The sequence below is a fragment of the Sapajus apella genome, unplaced genomic scaffold (genome assembly GCF_009761245.1).
Source record: "Sapajus apella isolate SASKATOON/1434 unplaced genomic scaffold, GSC_monkey_1.0 scaffold29, whole genome shotgun sequence".
Lineage (NCBI taxonomy): Eukaryota > Metazoa > Chordata > Mammalia > Primates > Cebidae > Sapajus > Sapajus apella.
Window position 1 is genome coordinate 4,057,887 of NW_022436969.1, and position 18,361 is coordinate 4,076,247.

Here is an 18,361-nt window from a genome sequence, read left to right on the forward strand (position 1 = left end):
CCTCCCTTTCTTGCTCTAACACAGTCATACATTTTAAAATGTGTGTCACCGATTTTTTAAAATAAATATATATCTCTTTAGTCACTCCCTAAATTCTGGTTTCTAGCAGAAAATATGGAAAAATAACTTTGTGAGTAAAAAAATATTTCTCAGACAATACACAAAAGAATGATCCTTAAAGTAAAAGACTGATACTACTGGTAACATTTAAACACAAAAACGTCTTTTCAGCAAAAGACACCATTAAAAAAAGGGCAACCTTAGATAGGGAGAAGATGTTTCTAACCCAAATAATCAATAAGTAATTATTGTATAAAATATATCAATAAAATTTCTATCAGAAAAAGAAGACAACTCAATAGAAAATGGACAAAGTGATATGAATAGTCAATTCACAGATGAGGAATTGTGAACCGTCAAGAATATTTGACCCTATGCTGTCTCAACAACAGTCAGAGAAATGCCATCAATAAAAGCAATGCAGTATCACTAAGTAACAATTCAACTGGAAAAAATCTTTGCTGAGACAGAGGATTGAGGAAATTAGAACTCCCAGTATAAATTGGTACAACTACTATGAAAATCATATATCTCTTTCTCTATATATCCATAATCTAGAAATTCCACTCCGAGGTACACGCCTTGGAAACTCTTGTATATGCGAGTAAAGATATAAGTACCAAAACGCTCATTGCATCATTATGTGTGTGAGAGCAAAGAGAAGAAGAAAAAAAGAGCAAAGTAGAAATGACCTGAAAATAGTTACATTGTATGCATTTATTCAATAAAATATTATATAATGATATAAATAAATGAATTTTAACCATAAATATATCTAGCTGAAAGAATCCCAAAAATGAAGTCTTGATTGAAATATTAATTTAATCATGCATGCCATAAGACAGTTTGTATTAAGTTAATAAATACAAAACACTGCTACGTGTGATTTTTTTTTTTTTTTTTTTTTTTGAGACGGAGTTTTGCTCTTGTTACCCAGACTGGAGTGCAATGGCGCGATCTCGGCTCACCGCAACCTCCGCCTCCTGGGTTCAGGCAATTATCCTGCCTCAGCCTCTTGAGTAGCTGGGATTACAGGCACGCGCCACCATGCCCAGATAATTTTTTGTATTTTTAGTAGAGACGGGGTTTCACCATGCTGACCAGGATGGTCTCGATCTCTTGACCTCGTGATCCACCCACCTCGGCCTCCCAAAGTGCTGGGATTACAGGCTATGTGTGATTTTTGAATGCATACCTATGTAATAGAAGTATAAAAATTATGCAAGGTACTGATAAATGTAGCATAGTGTTTTCCTCTGAAGAAAGAATAGATTATGATTGGGGAAGAGAACACAGGTTTAATGTATATATAGAACATTTTATTATTCTTATAAATCTGTTGCAAATAAAGAAAAATATTGAGGTAATAAATCTTCGTGATGAGTAAGGACACTATGTCCATTATATTATTCTTTGTAAATTTAGTATGTTTATGATATTTCATGATAAAAATATTTAGAAAAAGAAACATGATCTTTATTTGTGCTGGGCTGTGAAAACTGATCTCTGTAGGTAACTAGCAGTGTCCTTGTCAACTTCAAATTTTTTTTTCATTCCTTGCTCTCTTTCTTTGAAAGACTGAAAAATTATGTTTTCAGAATTTTCAAGAAACTTTCTTCTCTTTTCTCCCTTTCTTGTTAGTGCATTATTCTGCTACTTCTCAGTATCATGGTTGAATCCTATAATATCTTAATATATCTTGTAGGTAAATAAACATCCTTCTATATTTAATGGCCTAATTCTGTACCTATAGGTTTCAAATTTTCAGTGGAAAAATATTCTAAGTTCTTCAGAAAATTAGTCAGCTGTTTAATGAGCTGAATCCCAAGATTTTGGTTATTCAAAACAACATTGATCCATGCATTTTTGTCATCATATTGTCCAACTCAAGACTTTAAAAAGCCTATCTTCCAAAGAGAAGTCTATACTGTTAATTTGTATACAGTATGACTAAGATGTTTTTCTGTTCTCTGCAAGAAAAGGGAAGCAAATGAGAGAGAAAAAAGTAAAATTACCAATTGGAAATATTTAATTGGAAGAATTATTGTTAGATATTTAAGAATCTATTTTATTCATAAAATGATGAAAACACAAATGTAAGTTTTCAAAGAGATTTTTGATACCAAGTTTCTTTGATGTTTTGAAGCACTCAGCTGTGGAATGGGTGGCTTCTAATTATAAGAGAAATGCCATGAATTGACTCATTCTTGAGAGTAATATCCAGAAAATCTTAGCAAATTCTATATAATTTTTAAAGTACTGAATTATATTTGAAAATTTATATTTTTAAAAAATTTGTTCTAACTTACCTGGCAGGGGAGATGCCATGATTACGAAGGTGGTTTTCCCAGGGCGAGGCTTATCCACTGCACTCTGGATGCACTGACCCCTGCGATTTCCCCAAATGTGGGAAACTAGACTGCATTAAAAAAAAATTGTTCTAATACATATATCACTTTTTATAATTAATTTATATAATATAATATAACAGCTATGGGCTATTAAAACTTTCTAGGCATTAAAATAATAAAAATGTAAAGTACTGGTTTTAACAATATCTCCACTTTTTATTAATTAAAATATCTTAAATCTGAATAGCTTTCTTTCTCCATTACTCATGTCTGTTAAAGATGAGATTTTTCCTGCCTTAAAATATTTTGAATTCAGAAAAACCTAGGGAGTACAGGTAATGATATTTATTTTTAAATATATAACTAGAATATTTTCCGGGGTTACCACATTTTTCAAGAACAAATTACATAAATACCTATTAATAGAATATTTACATGATTTGTTTTCTCAAACCATATACATATTACAGTTGTTAATGCCTATTTAACCCAATTATAACATGCTATTTAATCAGGTAGTCAAAACCTATTTTTACCAAAACGGGAAATACTTATTCCATTATAATAAATTCTTATTACATTTTATCTTACTAAACCTATTATTTTCTGCAAGTAATTTTAAAATGAAGCTTTAAAACTTTGCCTTGGAAATTTTCATAAAAAAATTAAAATAGGTCAGAGGGACATCATTTTTCAAAAATCACGACATTATATAAGTTGAAATATTTGAAAACTGCTTCTCCAAAATGTAGGGAATTATATAAGTTAATGATGATTACAAAAGAGGTATAAAATCCTTAGATCAGCCTGGGGGCCATGGTAGATATAGTGAGAGTGTGAAGCAGACAGTGTTGATTTAGACCAAATTAGGAAATATCACTGTGGCTTCGTTTTTCTCAGGGTCCAGGTCTTCTGCACGCTCACAGCTCCCTTCTGCATTTCAACTTCCCTGACTTTTTCAGACAGTCCATCTTATCAGAACCAACATGCTCTCCAATTCCAAGTGGGTCTCCTTTTCTTTTTTTTAGGGAGTTGACAAATCAGACTAGCATGATGGGGTGAGCTTATGTGTGCAAATACCATTTCCATCAAATAATAGGTTTGGATATTAATAAAGGGAACACTTTTTAGATCCAGTGGTGGAGCTTGGAGAAATTCCATTGACTACAGAACCTGAGGAGTAAAGATTTTGGGGGTTACACTTTACAGTATCTTTCAAGTTATTTTGTCTGTGGGAGCTCAATGTGAAAAATAATTATATAAGTAAACGACCATTACATAATTATGTAAGTAAATGGCCACGAGCTATAAAATCCTTAGATCATCTATTACTGAAATAATAATGAGCAAAAATGCAAATAATTTTTACTGAATATAAACTTGTTATAAATTTAATACGAGCTTTAAGAATGGTTATTCTTGTCCTTTCTAGGAAACAAATTTAGAAAACAGAAATGAAATTATGTCAACATAGTTAGATACAGTTTTTTAAATTGCATACGTATATGTAACCTTAGATTCCTAACTCTATATAGGGTATATTCTTTTTTTTGAGAGAGTCTGGCACTGTCGCCCAGGCTGCAGTGCAGTGGCGCAATCTTGGCTCACTGCAACCTCCGCCTCCTGGATTCAAGCAGTTCTCCTGCCTCAGCCTCCCAAGTAGCTGGGACTACAGGCGTGCACCACCATGCTATTTTTTTTTTTTTTTTTTTTTTTTTTTGTATTTTTAGTAGAGACGGGGTTTCACCATGTTGGCCACAATGGTCTCGATCTCCTGACCTCATGATCCGCCTGCCTCAGCCTCCCAAAGTGCTGGGATTACAGGTGGTGAGCCACCGAGCCCGGCCAGACACATTCTTAATTTAACTTTAAGTGTATCTATGAAGTTGACTTTCTGAATCATCATTCAACTAACTAGCTTCTTTGCCCAGCACAATAAGCTTACCAACTTCCTCCTAACCATTCTATATCAGAGAAATGTAAATGAGCCCCTATATTGAGACCCCAAATATTTAAAAATACATCCAGATGTCTGGTATTATAATAAGGCATAGAGTTTGGTTAAAGATCTTAATATTTAACTGATCCTAATATTTAACTAAACTGTAATTTTTTTATATTAGGATATTCAACTGAACTATAAATTTTCTATCTGGATATTTAGGCACAAGGCAACCATAGACAAAAAGAGTGAATGTTGAATATGCACGCCTTTGCATACACTAGAGAATAGCTTCGAAGTAGATGTGTATAAAAGGCATATAGTTATAGCCATGACATATTAGAAAGTACTTCCAGCCTTTTCTGAACATGGTATTATGGAATAGCAGTTAGTTATTCTTATTTGTATTTCAAGATGATGCAGGTTTTTCTTCAACCTAGTCATAAACTGAATCTGAAAAATAAAATTGTTGGCTGCTCTGCCTATGGAGTAGCCATTCTTTATTCCTTTACTTACTTTCTTAAAAAAAAAAAGAGAAATAAAATTGTTTTAGACTAAAAAATCCCCAAGTCCAACTGTTCTTTAAAGTATTATGCTGATAGCCTCAGTTCATACAAGTCTCTACGTGCATTAAGAAACCTGTGGAAATCCCCTGGGAGAGGTTGCCTGCTATCCACTTGACTATACTTCTTTCAGCACCCTTAGTTCCACCATTAAGTTATAAGAGAAATAAAATGACGATACAATGCATACTCTGGGATGGCTTTGGTAAAATGTGACAATTAAATGAGAGCCAAGCCCATTCCAAAGTAAGTAAAGCTAGATGCCTGACTCACATCATAATCAACATAAATTTAACATGAATTTGACATTTAAACATAAAAAAAATGAAATTGCAAAATCATTTTCTGAAAGAAATTGTGGGTGCTTATTTACATGATTCTGGGTGGAAAGAGCATTCTAAGTACACAAAAAAGGGAAAAACCATAATGGAAAAAGACTGATAAATGTAAGTACCTTAAATACACACAAGTAGGCTGGGCGTGGTGGCTCAAGCCTGTAATCCCAGGACTGTGGGAGGCCGAGGCGGGTGGATCACAAGGTCAAGAGATCGAGACCATCCTGGTCAACATGGTGAAACCCCGTCTCTACTAAAAATACAAAAAATTAGCTGGGCATGGTGGTGCGTGCCTGTAATCCCAGCTACTCAGGAGGCTGAGGCAGGAGAATTGCCTGAACCCAGGAGGCGGAGGTTGCGGTGAGCCGAGATCGCGCCATTGCACTCCAGCCTGGGTAACAAGAGCAAAACTCCGTCTCAAAAAAAAAAAAAAAAAAATACACACAAGTAGATATTTTGCATACAAACGTGAATATACACAATGACTTCTGGGCATTAAAAAGACATTAAAAAAAAAAGACAAAGATAAACTTGAAAAATTTCAAATGACAACATGTTCATATTTTCAACTATAAATAGGTGTTGCAGAACAACAAAAATAAGGCAAACATCTTCAAAAATGGGCACTGTATTAAGAAAATGCAGTGACCACGGAAAGGAAAAAAAAGTGTTACTAATTCAATTAAAAACAAAAAAGATATACATTTTAAAGTAAAGCTGGCAAAAAGTTAACAAGACATCCCAACATTATTAGGAAAAATGTGTATTTTCATGCACTACAAGGAAACTCAGAGATATGCCACCAAAGCCTTAAATGTTTGCATGCCCATGGCATGATCTTTTCATGTCCATGGATTTTTCCTAAGGAAATACACACAGATATGTGTCAAAATAGAAATATAAATCAAAAACACTGTTAATAATTCTACAAAATTAGAATTAAACAAATTAAGTAAAAATAAGTTTTGGCACATTAATTGAATGATACCTAATTGCTAGTTCTTATTTCTTCAAAGTTATTTTGTACATATTATTGCAAGACTTTTTTTTTTTAATACTGACAAACATATGTAACCCTAATAACAGGCCTGTGGGGCAAGGCAGTTACTGTAATTACCCTCATTTTACAGGTGAGGCCAATTTACAGCTTTACAACTTTATACTTTACAACAGGCCATTTCACAACTGAGACCCAGAGCAGTAACTGACAAGTTCAAGGTCATATAGCCAATGAGTGGTGGAATTTGTCCACCTGACCATGCAGTATTCTTTAAACTGGCTACCTTCTATTAATATTAATGAAAACAAGCTTGCATGTTTCCACTCCTAGAATTATAGTGTCCAAGTCAGGCCAGCAGTATTTGATGTAATAAATCACATTTCTTCCAAATTTGGCTTTCCTGCTGATCAAGGGCTGAATTTCTATGAGGGCGGAGTGAAAACAAAATCAGCCTTGGAAACATTCCACCTTAAAAGCCATTGCGCAGGATCCGCAGAACCTATTTTACATCATCCTGCACAGTGCTCATTCAGTATAAATCTCTTCTCTGAATGATTTTCTGCTGTATGTGTATGAAGCAGTCCATTTCAGTACACTTGTGTATACACTTCCTTTCCCCATCCCCCATGCTCTGACTGCTATCGTATGCTGTGAGCCAAAGAGTTCGAGCAGTGGCAGACTGTTTTGTACATTCTTGGACAGTGAATTTTAGTGTAAATTCTCTCATCCATTACCAAACTAAAGTGCTATTCAGAAATGACTGTTCCGCAATGTGTATTATTTATTTTGTTCTGACCTCAATTTCTGCCATATATTTTATCCTTGATCAAGAGTTTTGGCATACTTAAAGCTGACAAAGAATGAGCAAATGCGTGTGGGCATTACCCCCAAAAGGAAAAGATGAATTATGGTGTAGCATAACTCCAGAAAGAGAACACAGAAGACAGTGGATAAGCGGGAATTGATGGTGATTCACTGACATTATGAAGGACAGCCTAACCATCATCACAACCTGTGTAGTTTAACCAAAATTGCATGGATGGGAAGGGTTAGGGTTACACTGAGGAGGCCCTGGTGAGGATTTCAGGGAAACTGAGAGGAAAGAAAGACAGTTGCTGCTGTCTGATGATTAATGCAAACATTAATCCTGTTACTCTTACCTTCCAAATTTCCATTTTTCTCAATAAAATCCACTCTCCTATCTCTTACTGCTGACATTGTATTGGGCTCTTGGTCTTGAGAACTGGGATTCCAACTTAAATGTTTTGATCAATTTGAATTTGGACCCCTCTTAGTTGTTGAAGGGGCTAAGGATACAGATCCAGTTTTGTACAGACTTCATCTTCATTACTGATCAAGTAAGTTTCTGTGAAGATTTCTTTATCCCAAGGTAGTTATACTTCATAGGCTAAATAAAGTGTGTGATATCATGAGGGCTAGGCCTTTCTCTAAGGTAATGTTCCTCAAATCTGTGTTCCTCAGAACCAGTCCTAAAGTGTCCTGAAAGAAAGACAGCAAAGTATCTTCTGGTTAAAAAAACATTCAGGACAAACTGGGTTAAATCAAATTGCTCAGTGTTCTTTACTCTGGGGCCATTCAACAACAATATACGTAAATATATTTTAGACATTTTTCAAAGGGGGGCTATATACTGATGTAGCTTTTTCCAAAGAGAATTTCCCATAAGGATCCTGTTTCATGGAGCGTAAATTGCCATTTCCTAGAGCTGGAGCCTCCAGAACACATTTAAGGATGTTGATAAGGACATCATCCAATAAGCCTCTTATTGGATTCCTTCTGTTGCCTCATCCTCCTTTTTTTTTTTTTTTTTTTGCAGTTCCTACTCAGCTCTCACTGGCAAGCTGTCAGTAGAAGAAGCCTGGCAGGTGGTCCTTTATCTCTTTAAATCTTCTCCATGTAATTTGAGTAAAAGTGTCATAAATTTTTTCAAAAACTTGCTTTTCCATTATAAAAACATATATACTGATAAGAAAAAAAAAAAAACTGTCAACATACCTAATCCCCCACCCACAGGCAACTTGTGTATATTTTTGTTACAGAACCACTAGGTTTGTATGCCCATGGCATAGTAACATATCAATACACTAAAACAGAAGGGTTTGCAGCAGAGAAATAGTTTAATGATTGAAGGGCGGCCAAGTGGCTGAGGGAGGAGACAGAAGGACCCTCAAATCTGTCTCCCTGAAGAATTCTGGGTTGGAGCTCTTAAGGACATCATGAAGGGCAAGGGGCTGAGAAACTGGGGCCATTGATTGGTTAGGATAAGGGTGATGAAATAATCAGGATATAGAAAATGCATTCTTTGGTGAGAGTCAGCTCTTATGGGGTTGTTCACAATAGCTGACTTTAGCAGTTTTATTGGTATGCAGGACCTGAGAGAATATCTCAAATGAAAAACTTAACATTTCACATCATTCAAGTTGTTATCTATAGCACAGTTAAGGGTTGCTATAACCTTGTGGAAGGGTCTGCATAATTCTTGGGTAACAGGCACCAAACAAGTATGAGGAAGCAGGTCAGAAAGCAGCTGACCTATTGATTAATGCCAAATGTTCTGCAGACTTGGCTTATTTTCATTTTTCTCTCTCTTTTTTTGTAATTAATTTTATAAAGTTTATAGAGATGGTTTAATTTTAATTTCTTCCATTTTTAGACATTTTTATTTATCATTTTTTAAGTCAGAATCATGGTATATAATAATTTTGTATCATTTTTTTCAACTTTGCATCATTTCATTGGTATGTCCTAATGATATTACAAATTGCACAAACAGAACATTTGGAATAAAACCCAAACTATTAGGCCTATCAGGCCCTACCTGTCTGGCCTTCTGCTTCCAGCTTCAGAGGAAGATCCTAACTCTCTCTTCCTTTGAAACAATCCTTTGGGCACACTTGTCTCCTTGCTAGTTTCCATGTCAGAGCTTTTAGCACTCACTTTTGATCTTCTGGAAACTTCTTCCAGATCCTTTAAAGGTGTGCAGGTGTGCTCCTTTTCATCATACAGTTTAATAATAATAATACAGGTTAGAAATACTGATTTTCTGTCTCCCAGGAGTAACTTATCTGTTATTATTACAAAGGAAAATTTTGCTATTTTATTAGTATTATATCATCATTGCATCAGTAATAATGATCTGAAATCGGAATCATTAATGTTTTGGAATCAAGATAAAAAAATTCAATCATTCTATTTCTGTAAGAAGACAAAACAAAGTTGTATGTACACATCTGGACTGGTCCACACCTACAGAGATGACAGTGTACTGAGGTATTGCAGAACTTCTATTGCAATTACAATTCTCACCTTATTTCAAAGACAGAGTGAGTGGAATATAAATATGAGAGTACTGATATTGATTCAGGCAGTTTTATCTATATATGATAAAACTCAAAATATGACAAACTACAAGTCTTTTCTAGAAACAAAAACTACAGCTTTCTATCAATAAAAACACTGAAGTTCCTTTAAAAATACCAAAATAAACATATAAAAATGGCTTTTCAAAAGATGTTTACAAAGATTTTACCAAGGAGTAAAGTTATTAGAAAGAGTCAGAAAAAAATATTTGGTGTTAGTATTAGTTCAACCAATGGCATACAATGACCTTTGCTACAAAATTATGACATTAATACAGTTTGTTGGTTAGTACATAAACTAAATTATGTTACTTTTGACATTTTCATGTTAATTTAAATGTCTTCATTTGGTGGGATATTTATTTTTAAGTAATAATTTCCTTCCAACATTTGTAACAGTTAATAATTTGTATTCAAATGATATTGCTTCTTTGGCCTTTGAATTTATGAATTTATTGTGTCATAATACATTTACAGATTTAATATTTGAACTATATTAAATATCCAGTTTCATGGAATATTATTTTATTTTGTAAAATTTAAACTGTTTTTCTTTTTGTAAAATACCAGTAGGTCAGTATTATGTAAAATAACTGATGAAATATCACTGTATCCTTTTGTTTTCAGTACTGCATTCCCTAATCACTAATTTGGGTCTCTTGTCAAATGTCACCATCTCAGAAAGGCCTTTCCAACTACTCTGCCCAAAATAGAACACTCTAAACCCCCACACCTGTCCCTTTCCTTACCCACATTGCCTAATCTTCCTACTTAAATATGAATCGTTAAATACGAATCTGAACTTACATTATTATTTTTAAGCCTATTTATTATGCCTCTTCTTCCAAAAGAATGCGGTCTCCCTGAGGGTAGAAATATTTTTGTTTGTCTTACATACAGTGAGTGATCAATATATATTTATTAAATGAATGTGACATTTGTTTTTGGATATCTAATAATAATAATGGTTACTATATAAGTTGCTAGTATGCGGGAGTTATGAGTATTGATACTGAGGTGCATATTTTTGTGTATAAAGCTATTTTTAAATTTGGTATTATTTATTTAAGATGGAAACCCATTTTTAAAATCACTGAGTCTAAGATAATGGCTATTCTAAAGTGACTAGAAATCCATTTCAAAATTGCTCTTCAGGAAGATTATATGAATTTACATCTCTGCCAATGATTCATTCTCACTTTACTGTTTGACTTTCAAACTTCTGTTCATAGGCTTCTGTCTTCACTGGTGTTGGCGTCTCCCTGTTTCTTCCTTTCAAAAGGTGGTATTAGATCTTTCTCTGCTACAAGCTGCAATCCCCTGTTACAGAAAAAAAAAAAAAAAGATTTGAGGAGACAGCTTGAAGCACCATTGTTATTTTCTTAGGACTTCTCTCTAAAATTTGTCATGGTATAAGATCTTACAGATTAAAAATAAAATTTACTGAAAAATCATCAATTTCTTCCAATATGCCTTTGCAATCATTACTATAAACAAACAAAACTAGGTCCCTTTCAGAGCATGAACTTGAGTTTGTATTTTCATTTAGTTTTTAGACTAGCAAATTGTTTTATAGTGATTTATATAATGTCTAACATTTAAAATTTTGCCAATACACAGTCCTATTTAGGTTTTGTTAACAAATAGCTTGTCAAAATCTGTATGTGAGGCAAGATTTTTTTTCCTTTCTTCTTTCTTTTCTTTTTTCAAATACATGCTTTTATTTTGGAGAGCTAATTAATATGGAATGCTGTGCATACATCTGCAAGGTACCACCTTTAGCTTTGCAGGCTTTTATCCCAGACATCTGATAATAATTACTGCACAAATAAATTCATACACAAAGCAGTTAGAAGCAGTCTAATTGCAACAATTAATTTGTAGACTTACCTAATTAAATTTCCCTAGCTAGAATGTGTTGTCTGAATACATCAAAGTTTACAAAAAAGAAGTAACAGAGCGGAATAAAGAATGACACTGTCCCTAATGGAGTCCCTCGAGGAACTCCTAAGGTTAAAATAAAAATCTATCAATGCTGAACAAGAAAATATGCAGTTCAGCTGCAATGATGGATGGTTCTGCTAACCTTCATGCAAAGCAATGCTGACACATATTATTACTGAAACAGAAATGAGCATATCTTTGTCTACCTTATTGCTTTTATAAAGTGGCTGAAATGGTCTGGGAGTCTGAAAACTTTTTCATATCATACTTGGGACCATTAAGACGATCCTGATCTCTTTCTTCCTCTTGAGACTTCTATAGCTACTTGTTTATCTGCTTTCTTGCCTTCATGTAAGAGTCGAGTAATTTCACAAATGCATGCTGAGGATAGAAAACTGCACAGCATGCACCTTTGCTAGCACAAAAGGGCTTGCCCTGCCACCATGGGACACAGGCGAATTCCAATTTTCCAGCCTTGTATGCGACATATACAAGAAAAAATGACAATTATAATGTTATATTATTTTTACAGAGAGGGAAAGAAAAAATTTAAATGGCTAAAAGGAAATAGCAGAGGTCAGTTGAACTGGGAAATGGTACTATCAAAATTTTTCAAGAACACATCATTAAGCCTTTAATTTTTCAAAAGCCTTTGTTTTTATTTTTCTTTTTATCACCCATAGTGGTAGCTAATTCTTTTTATCTCCTTGGTATCGATGAACAGATAAGGCACTCTCATTTTCAACCTTGCATTACAACTCTCTCATGGCCATTTCACTGCCCTTACTAAACTAAAAGTGTCTGTCCACCCTGCTTCCTACCATGGCAGCCTCCACCTTCCACCCCCTCCTCTGCCCACTCCGCAACCATGGCTAGCAATGATTGCTGTCTGCCATGTAAATGCCCTGCTCTGCCAGAGCTCCTGAACCAATCCTAAGAAGACCAGGCTGAGTATCAGGGGTCCCATTCTCATCTGTCCCCTGCGACTGAGAGCAAATATGAATTTAGTTAGCAAGTTTGGATGGTGAATTATTGACTGCTAGTGGATGATCCAGTCAGTAGATCTTAAGGTGATCTTCAGACTTTTCTTAGCACACAGTTGCTGCCTGGGGGCAACTGCCTCTCACTTATGAGGCGTGGGGATGAATATTCTTACTAAAATAAAGTATAAATTAACTTATAAAGCAATCTAAACAGGGATGATGTTAATAAAAAATCATTAGGAAATACTGTGGGAGATCAAGTCTTATTTTGAGGCTCTTATTCTATCCCAATCTATCTCTGGAAAAGTAAGAGGCAGACAAGATAGGACACATACAAGAGTTTCCTCATATATGTTGCATAGAAACTTTCATTAAAGTTTTAATACCAAATAAAAGAATAGATAACACCCAGAGAACATTTAAAATACATGTTAGGGTACAAAACATGTGGGGCTTGACTGGCTGTGATGCTTCCTTTATCATTTCATGCAAAAAACAAATTCTTAACTTCAGGGTGAAGGGATTTGCAAGTAAATATGTTGGTTCCCTTCGAGTCTTTTATTGATATTATAATTATCTCTTTATTTTCTTTTCCATATTTTAAAACCAATAGTAGCCCTATTTTATTTTATTTATTTCTCTGAGATGGAGTCTTGCTCTGTCACCCTGGCTGGAGTGCAGTGGTGTTACCTCGGCTTACTGCAACCTCCGCCTCTCGGGTTCAAGCAATTCTAGTGCCTCAAACTCCCAAGTAGCTGGGATTACAGGCGCCCACCACCATGCCTAGATTAATTTTTGTATTTTTAGTAGAGGTGGGGTTTCTCCATGTTGGCCAGACCGGTCTCACTTGGCCTGACCTCAAGTGATCCACCTGCCTTGGTCTCCCAAAATGTTGGGATTAAAGGCTTGAGACACCACTCCTGGCCAATAATCATTTCTCAAGTGACAAATGAAGCAGTTCCCACTAAATTTTAAGTCTTTCAGTTATATCAAGGAAAATATAGTTCCAACAATTGTTTGGCCTAAAAAGATTACCTTTGTTTAACTGAGCTTTATTTGTGATTTATACTCAGTCCAGTGTGACAATATGGTAAGTATAGGTGGGTGGAGACAGAGTAAGAAAATCAGAAAAATCCTTGGTTAATTTCGAATCACACTATTAGTATGACATCACTATTCCATTTTACATGTAGATTCCCAGGGCATTAGTTGTGCTTAAATTCAAATGCAAGTATAATGACATATTGTGTAAAATACAAATGATCTTTGAGCCTGTAAAATAATAAACTATCACCACCATTTGTTAAAGTAGAAAATGAGGAGCTTTCAATCCCTGTACCTAGGACATATTATTTAATTTATATATCTGAGTCAAATAAATTTGACTTTGAAATGTGTCTGTCAAAGAAGGGTCTACATATAAAATTCAGGTCAAAATAAAATAAAAGCAAATCCTGTCTTCTGATGTGAATTAAATTAGAAACTCTCAGAGCAGCAGGATGAAAGAAAGGTAATAAAGTTTTGGTAATGGAATTAACCATGAAAGAAACCCTCCCTTTCTGATCTCTTTTGAAAAACACTATCTTCTTTTGGCTTCTGTGACAACACTCCCTCTTACATGCGTATTCTCAGTAAACTGCACTGGCTCATTCTTTTACTGCAATCTCAGCCCCTTTTTCCTTTGGTTTTATCTTAGTGTCTGTACTAGCGAGATCCCTGAATCAGCAGCATCAACAAACCTGATACTGTCAAAGATGCACATTTCAGGCCCCATCCCAGAATCTCAAATCTTATTTACTAAATCAGAAACTCTGGAGCGAAACTCGGCAAATCCATTAGGTGATTCTGAATGTACATTCAAGTTTGAGAACTTCTCTCTCTTCCTATGAGGCTTTCTGATCCTTGATTACTGGCTTGGGGTGCAGCATACATATTATAGAAGACTGTATTTTCCAAAGATGGTCACATATATATCTCCTGTCTCAAAAGCCCTTTCAGAACCTTGCTACACCTCCATCAAGAGGTAGAATCTCAGCCAGGCACAGTGGCTCATGACTGTAATCCCAGCACTCTGGGAGGCCAAGGAGGGCAGATCACCTGAGATCAGGAGTTCAAGACCAGCCTGGCCAACATGGTGAAATCCCATCTCTCCTAAAAATGCAAAAATTAGCTGGGCATGGTAATGCATGCCTGTAATTCCAGCTACTTGGGAGGCTGAAGCAGGAGGATCACTTGAACTGTGGAGGCTGAGATTTCAGTGAGCCGAGATCCACCGCCACCGCACTCCAGTCTGACAGGGCAAGACTCTGTCTCAGTAAATAAAAGAGGTAAAATCTTGGTCAGGTGCAGTGGCTCACGCTTGTAATCCCAGCACTTTGGGAGGCCAAGGAAGGTGAATCACTTGAGGTCAGCAGTTCAAGACCAGCCTGGCCAACATGGTGAAACCCTGTCTCTACTAAAAATACAAAAGTTAGCCAGGTATCATGGCAGGTGCCTGTAATCCCAGCTACTCAAGAGGCTGAGGCAGGAGAATTTCTTGAACCTAGGAGTTGGAGGTTGCAGTGAGCTGAGACTGTGCCATCGCACTCCAGCCTGGGTGATAACAGCAAAACTCCATCTCAAAAAAAAACATAAATAAATACAAGAGGTGGAATCTTATTACTCTCCTCTTGAATCTGGGCAAATTTATGACTTGCTTATAATGAATAATATGCAGTAGAATTGAGTTTGAGTAATTTCCGAGAATAAGTCATAAATGGACAGTCTTCTGCTTGGCTTGTTAGAACATCTCCATTTGGATTCTTGAGCTACTAAGTAAGAAGTCTGACTTCCCCGAGTTTGCCATGCTGTAAGGAAGCCAGCTGTACGGAGACACAATGTGAAAGCTCTCTGCTCTAGTCAGCAGTCCTAGACTTCAGGCCCTTTCTGGTTAGGAACCAGACATGTGAGTGCAGGAGCCCTCAGCTGACTCTAGCCCCATTGTGGAGCTGCCCTCCTGCCTATGAGTTTTTCCGGCTGTGGCCTGAACGTAACAGAGCAGAGTCAAGCCATCCTTGCTGTGTTTTGTGTACTTGACTCATAGACTCCATGAGCACAATAAAATGAATCTTCCCTTCCCATAAAGTTTGAGGTGGTTGTTATATATTTGATAACAGCAGAGATGTGCAGTAATGTCCAAATTTATTTATCTATTTCAAACTTCTATTTAAGGTTCAGACATATGCATCCAGTTGTCTACCTGACAGCTCCACTTGTAAGTTCACAGGCATCTCAAACTCAAGAAACAAATAAAAGGAAAAAAAAAAAACAAAAGACAAGAATTGATGAGTTAGAAAATCTTTTTTTTTTTTTTTTTGACAGAGTCTCTGTCACCAGGCTGGAGTGCAATGGCACAATCTCGGCTCACTGCAACCTCTGCCTCCTGGGTTTGAGCAATTCTCTGCTTCACGGCTAATTTTTGTATTTTTAGTAGAGACAGGGTTTCACCATCTTGGCCAGGCTGGTCTTGAACTCCTGACCTTGTGATCAACCCACCTCGGTCTCCTAAAGTGCTGGGATTACAGATGTGAGCCACCGAGCCCAGCCGAAAATCTTAAAACACATGCACATTGCACTCCAGCCTGGGTAACAAGAGTGAAACTCTGTCTCAAAAAAAAAAAAAAGAAAAAAAAAAAAAAGAGATTGCATGGTGGCACATAAATTATTTGTTCACAGTTAGTTGTGTTCTATGAGAGCAAGCAGTGTGTTTGGTTATTTCTCGCCATTGTCTCAACACTTAGTGCAGTGCCTAACACATAATAAGCATTCTGTTATATTTGGAGACTGAATGAATTGATGAATTTCTAGGGAAACTAAGACAGTCATGCTGTAGTCCAAAGCATACTGGAAATTAGGAAATGACACTTGAGTTCCTTCTCTACTCTGTCCTAGCTATGGATCTTAATTCTGAGAATTTTATTTTACAGTAGAAGAATAATATATGCTTGAGCCATTAGCAAACTTTAGAGCAACATACAAAAGAAATATGCTATTATCTTTAACAAGTTCAAAGTGTTTGTGATATCTTAACTTTATGGAACCGGGTGAAATATATAGATATTAATGACATTATGCAATGCAAAAGTTTACAGTATCCAGGCATTCTAGGACGAAGTAGTAAAAACACCATAGGCCCCTGTCTGAACCCAGGCTCTGCGGCTCGGTGACTTTGTGATCTTAGGACTTGAGGTCACACCTCTGAGCCTTGTGTGCCTCATTTAGAAAGATGGCAATACTACTCATAGAAAAAGTGGAGGCTCAACAGAGGTAGAAAGCAGTGAAAGTTATTTTCCTCTTTACACTTTAATACAGTGTGTGTGTGTGTGTGTGTGTGTGTGTGTGTGTGTGTGTGTGAAGAGAGAGAGAGAGAGGGAGAGAGAGATTGTCCAAACAAGGAATTGTTCATTTTTCTAGAGCCTTAATTATGGATTTTTATTTTAGAGACAGGGTCTTACCCTGTTGTACAAGCTGGAATGCGGCGGCATTGTCATAGTTCCCTGCAGCCTCAAACACTTGGGTTCAAGCAATCCTCCTGCCCTGGCCTTTCAGGTAGCTGGAACTACAGGCATCAGTCACCGTGCCCAAATTGTGGCTTTTAAATATGAAGATAGGAACAAATTGAAGAGATAAGAGATGTAGGGACCTGTTCCAATGTGTTTCTACTGTCCCTTTATTTTCTACCCCAAACAACAAGTAATTACATGGGCTACACTGGATTTAGCCTCTGCTTATATATAATATTTCTCTTTTCTTGTTTTTTTTTTTTTCTTTTATCTAAATATCCTGGTAAAGCATGCCTTTCTATCACCCCCATCTTTTTTGCTCACCACTAGTGTCTGTTTACAATGGGGAAATTGTCTTGGTGCTTTTTTAAAAAGTCATTTTGGTACAGACATGATTGGCAGCATTGACAGTCTGTCACAAATCCTCCACCACATTTGAGGTGGCTTTCATTGATGGGTTTGTCTCTGTTTTTCAGTAGCAACATCAGATGGTAGGTCTCTTTAGACAGAATCTCCTCACAGAAGCGTTCCAAACATTGCAGTTCTACTGGCAGCAATTTGTGAATTTATCTTTGGGGAAGAGTATACACAGATCTCATATCTAACGACAACACATGCTAACTTAACTGTAAGGTGACTGACGGAAGTCTTACCAGATCCATGAGTCTTCAAGAACATGAGCATAATTCTTTAACATAATCACTCGTTGAAATACTCTCAGATTTGTTCACTGACATAGTCTGAAATTCAGTGATACTCTGAAATATGCTTGAGTGATTTTTGGGTCTAGTATATTCTTTTTATTTTTTTTAATTCTCATTTCACTTTAATGATTATCCAAGACCCCAGTATAACAACCCAGCAGGTTTCATTCACATTAATGCCGGAGTATAACCCTTTAAACCTTTAGGAAACATGCTTCAGATTTGAAGTTTGGAAATTTTTTCGTCTAGTTTTATTCTGTCATTGGAGCCTTGAGTTTACTTTGTATTTCATCCAGTGATTCCTTCAGTTTCAGAAGGTTCCTTTTAAAAATATCTTTGCGGTGGATAATTTGTTCCTGCAGACCCTTAATTGATTCCATCTTTTCTCTTTGTTCTTTTCCAAATAACTCTTGCATGCTGCCCATTGGATGTATAATCAGTATGTTCAATTCTCTATCCAAAATATCTTCGGTTTCTTTTGGATTGGGATTGGTTGCTGGAGAATTACTGGGTTCCTTTGGAGGCATCACATTTTCCTGCTTTTTCATGTTTCCTGTG

General features: G+C 36.0%; 1 pseudogene; it reads left to right on the forward strand.

The window, feature by feature from the left end:
- The first annotated feature begins 2,361 nt into the window (after positions 1-2,361).
- On the forward strand, positions 2,362-2,489 carry LOC116561610 (annotated as a pseudogene).
- The last annotated feature ends 15,872 nt before the right edge of the window (positions 2,490-18,361 follow it).